Genomic DNA, 5,036 nt, shown 5'->3' on the forward strand with positions numbered 1-5,036 from the left:
AAAAAAAAAAAAAAGAAAATTAACATAAGCTTTAGACAAAGGTAGAAATGAATAGGGTAGAAAGACTGGTGAGGGTGAGACTGGGTGGTGGGTGGGATATAGTTCCAATCTGTAGATGACTGTTTTAATTATTATTTACAGAATTTTCCTCATGGATTGATTTTTATATATCCCAGAGAGTGGTTGTTAGCAAAAAATTGAGGAAACCAAATTCCTTTTATATCTGTTGGTGTGAATTTCCCAAACAGTTGATAAGCTCTAAGGGTTCTATGATCTTAGAAAAGCATAATTTAACAGAAAGGGTATGACTTTAGAGTAAAACACCTGAGTTGATATTCCAGCCCTGTCACTTGCTGGCTGTGTGAACTTAGCAAGGATAACCTTTCTGTGATATGATTTTATTATCGGTAAAAATAAGGAAATTTAGATATGGCTTGGAGTTTTGAGGAGAATAATATGAGTAGTGTATGTGGAAGGACTTTGGGGAGGCTTGCTATTCTGCGAGTGCTGGCCTCACTAACTTTCCTCACAACTACAGGGACCATCTTTTATAAAGCAAAATCAAGATAGATGGTATGGAAGAGGTTTTAATTTTTTCCCCAGAGTTGTGGATGTGTTTATTTGTGAAGCTTTACAGAAGCCTAACATGCAGTTGTTTTTGGCCTACATTTAATGAGCTATCATCTTTGGGGGAAACTATGAAATAATACATAATCAGTACTGTCTTAGAGAATCTGGGAGGCACTATTACAATTACTAAAAACTACCAATTTGGTATACTTAGATCTATGTTCTATAGAGAAAACCCACCCAACCCTGTTTTAGATAACCTGGTAGAAAGAGACAGTGATTAGTTTATATTAACATTAAAGATTGATTTATGTTTGTTTGATCAGTTTAGTTTAGACTGGCAAATTGTGATTTTTGAATTCTTTTTTTTTTTTTTTTGGCCGGGGCTGGGTTTGAACCTGCCACCTTTGAGCCACAGGGGCGGCCAGATTCTTGAATTCTTATCTTTATCATCAGGAAAGCTGATGATTTTGACCTTAACAGAATAAGCAGTAAGTATACATACAAGATTTCCTTCTGAGTTGTATTGTGTTCATTGAATTAGTTGATGGTGGGGGGAAAAAACCTGTTGGTCAAGAATGTACTTGTTGCCTTCTGTTAAGTTTCTGCTGATCACAATTGCTTAACAGGAAGTTTGTCTTTGTAGGCAAATGAGAGGACCAGGAAGACTTGATAATCCGGTAGGGTATCTCTAACCTGGATCTAACTCTTTTAACAAAACTCACAGATTGCTGAGATCTGTGATGTCAGCAGGAAGTATTTTTTAGGAAATTCCCTCTCAGGATTAGTCAACAAGAAGACCTTCACAGGATGGAAATCTGTAAGGTAGAAATACTGGCTCATTAAAACGAAAAATGAAAAAAAAGTTTCTGCTTATGAGTAGGGAGCTGTGCAAATACAAGTATAATTAATGTAAGAATGCAAGTATAATCGTTCTAGAACCTCTGATCCACAGAAGGAAAAGGAAGATTAAGTGAGGGCTCTACTATTAAGAAAAAGAAACTTGAGTAATTTTTAACTTTTATTTTTTAAGCATGAAATTGAGAACTTTTGACTAGTTTTGAGAACTAATAATAAAATATATTTTGGTTCTTTGAAATGACAACTTGAAAGACTCAAAAGAGAAAGGGGACAGAGGACAGGAAGAACTTAGTCCTGACATTCCCATTCTGGCATCTGCTAATCTTTGGTCTAGCATAAGGCCTGTTACAGATTAGGCATTCAAGAAATTTTTTTTGTAGGGTAGGGGGAAAAATTAACTCACTAGTACAAGGAAAAGGTGTGAGGATCAAGACATCCAGAAATGAGTCTTGGTCAAATTGTTGTGGTTTTGTTTTGGTATAACTTGTTCTGCACTTTGGATATAACAGTAAGTTATACTTTGAAAAGCATAATATACTGATTGAGCAGTTAGCTACTAGCTGTAGCTCACTAGTTACTTTCATCAAAATTGGGTTTCCAGTTTATTCTTAGACTCAAAAGTAACATTACTTAAGGGGAAAAACTTGACCACTCATTTGCATGGGATTTCACTTATATGACTTCTTTTAAGTTTTAGGTATTAAGATATTTTCATCTAATTGTTATGGTTAATCATAACTAGTTAATGAAGTTAACTGAAGTTAATCATAGACTGGTATTTCAGTTACTTACTGCTTTGCCTTCAGTGTGAAAAATCAGAACATCTTTAGTCTTTGCCTGTGGACTGTTAATAAATACTGGAATTTAAAAGTTATTTGGGTTCAGTGGGATTTGAGATTCTTTGTTATAGATACAATCTTTGCAACCACGAACAAAGACTACTTGAGCACCATTATAATGTATTTTGTTTCAACATTAATATTGTGGGCCTTAGAATTACTTGGCACTTTGTTAATGAAATGCTTTTCTGAGTGGCTAGATCTAGGGAGTGAGTTAGCTTTTTCAGGATGGCCCAACTGGTTCAGCTGGACCAAAATGTTTACTCTTCTGTATTTTTGTAGTTCTCCGCTCAGAAATTAATTAAGATTCGTGTGAGTAAAGCTTGGTTTCTTCTCTTGTCCCAGAAGTCATGGCCTTTCTTACTCTTGGTCTTAGGAGGTAGCAGTAGTACTCTATGAATAAAGGATGTGGTCTCTACCATATAAGTAGATGTTGACTTTGGGCAAGGTACTTCTTTCTGGGCATCTTTTTTGAGAATTAAATGTGGGTAATTAATGCAAAGGGTCTGACCTATTAGTAGTCCTTCTGTGAAGGTAGGTATTATTGTTAATTACTGTAGAAGTATTTCGGCAGTAGTGTGGCAATTGAGGAAATGTAGCAAATTAATACGCAAGTAAGTTCATAGTTTTTTAAAGTTTTTATCTAAGTCATCCTGTTAAATGCCTTTTTCTCCCTTTTAGTTTGGAACACAGTCTAGTTTGGTGTAGTAAAAAAGAATGTTGATATAATATGCACTGGGCTTTTATTTAAAGGTATCAGCCAGTGAATTGTTACTAGTGTTTAGTGTTTATTGTTTCCAGTTTACCTGACGATGGGCCATTGTGGGGGATTGGCCTGTATTGAATCAAAAGTTCACTCTTAAATTTTGTGTTTTAAAATGTCCTACATTGCAGTTGAGGAGTTGAGTAATGTGTAGACATGATGTCTTACGTAGCAAACCAAAAGATTTCTTTGTTAGGTGCTTTAAAAAAGATCTTTATTGGGAGATATTTGAGACCTCCCATATCATTATTTTTAGCTGCCAAACTATTTTTGTAATGCTGGAGGAGCAGTCTTAGAAAATAGATAAGGAAGTTCATTGTAGCTAAATGGTCGGGGATAACTTATGTGGATGATAGGGTGAATTTTTAGCTGCTCTTATTTGGAAATTACATGATGTTTTTCATGAGGTAAATATTAATATTAGGGATGTTTTCATTACTACCATATTTGCCATGTAGAATTTTCTATCCTTTTTTTGGCACAGAGGTGAGGAATACTGCCACAGACCTTTTCTGCCAAACAGCTGACTGAGGGGTTGTCACTTTTTTTCTGTGCCTCAGATCCACCATTCCATTGACCCTTCCTTCCATTTCCTGGTGGCTGTCCTTTGCCACTGGTGCCATGGTGGGTGTATGGATTGCTTTCTGTCTTTCAACAGTTACCGAAGTGCATGTTTGGGATTTTGTTGAAGAAAGCTGGATACAGTAAACGGAAAGAATCTTGGAAGATGCTTGACTGCTGTCTTTTCTCAGACTAGTCTGAAAGGGAATACCCCATTCATTCTGGATTGGTGGATCTGAAGTACAAAATATTTTCCAGGTAAGCGAATTACCCTGTATTGTTTTGTTTTGTGGAAGTCAATTTGTTGATAGAAGTTAAAAAAAATCCTTTTATTTCTTTTGTCCGTTCATAGGATAAGGAAGAAATATTAGATATTTGTGCTGGTGTAAGGTTTGAGTGTGGTTCAGTAGAGGTACATGTGGCTGAAATGCTGTAAAAACTTTGTTTCAGTGTAGTAAGGGCAGTTATTTTTATTATAGTTCCAAACAGTTTTTAGTCATAGGGAATATAGTAAACAGGGAAATGTTTGAGGAATAGTTCATAAAATATGGAAAACAAATATTTTGAGGCACTATCTCACATGATTTATAGTTAATAAATACCTGGTCAAAATACATTTTGTAGTTGCCATGTAAAGTGGTAGTCTTTTATTCTTAGAACTATAGGAGGGTCTTCTTAGGAAGGTTTACTGACTGTAGCAACTGGTTTTGTTTGTTTTGTTTTTTAATTTCAAAATATTAAAGGGCCACAAATGTCTTATGTAACATAGATCACTTTTGTAACGCTTGAGTCCCTGCTAAAGGTGTTCCCATCACCCAAATAGTGTTCCTAGTCCCCTTTGGTAGTTTTTTGTGTGGCAGCTGTTTATTGAGAGTATCTGCTAGTGCCAGGCACCTTTGTATGCACTTTATGTGTATTTCTTAATTGGCACAAGATTTCACCTGCATTTTACAGCTGTTGAAATGGAGCTCATAAGCTTTCACTGCACGTTGCTCAGGATTATACAGCTAGTAAAATGCAGAGCCAAGGTTTTAAGTTTGGGGCTGTATGTCCCCCAAACTCTGACTCTTTCCATTTTACTATATTTGCTTAAGTTTATACTTCAACTTCTGGAATTTGAAATTGCCTGTCTTTGAGAGCAAAGTTTGATTTTCTACAGTGGGTTTACACTTGAAGAATATATGCTGGATTGTTGTTTGGCATGTATTTTAATAATTTAATGTGGTGCTCTGCTTGCTTACTAAAAAATCAGAAGGTCAGCAGTTTATCAGGTGAACTTAAACATAATTTAGGGAGGCAGTGCATTTAAATGTCAAACGTGTTTGACAGGGAAGTATCATTTGGTCTAGTGAACACAAACATGTCTTCTCAGTTCCCCTTTAGTATTTATTGGTTATTTGAATAGCTCAGTACTTCTTTTGACGTGTAGTTTTTTTTTTTTT

The 5,036-nt window shown here is 35.5% G+C and overlaps 1 protein-coding gene across 4 annotated transcripts in view; it reads left to right on the forward strand.

Moving 5' to 3' along the window:
• Positions 1–5,036, forward strand: part of FBXW11 (F-box and WD repeat domain containing 11) — a 134,876-nt gene that overhangs the window by 5,813 nt on the left and 124,027 nt on the right. For 2 of the 4 annotated variants that reach the window (XM_012809069.2, XM_023515254.1), the window contains exon 2: positions 3,692–3,852. The exons of the other annotated variants lie outside the window; for them this stretch is intronic. The gene's annotated coding sequence lies outside the window, so the exon portion shown is untranslated. The remainder of the gene's footprint in view (positions 1–3,691; positions 3,853–5,036) is intronic. 4 annotated transcript variants of the gene reach the window in all.

The sequence above is a fragment of the Otolemur garnettii genome, unplaced genomic scaffold (assembly GCF_000181295.1).
Source record: "Otolemur garnettii isolate 467f Iridium unplaced genomic scaffold, OtoGar3 scaffold00003, whole genome shotgun sequence".
In the NCBI taxonomy this organism is placed as follows: domain Eukaryota; kingdom Metazoa; phylum Chordata; class Mammalia; order Primates; family Galagidae; genus Otolemur; species Otolemur garnettii.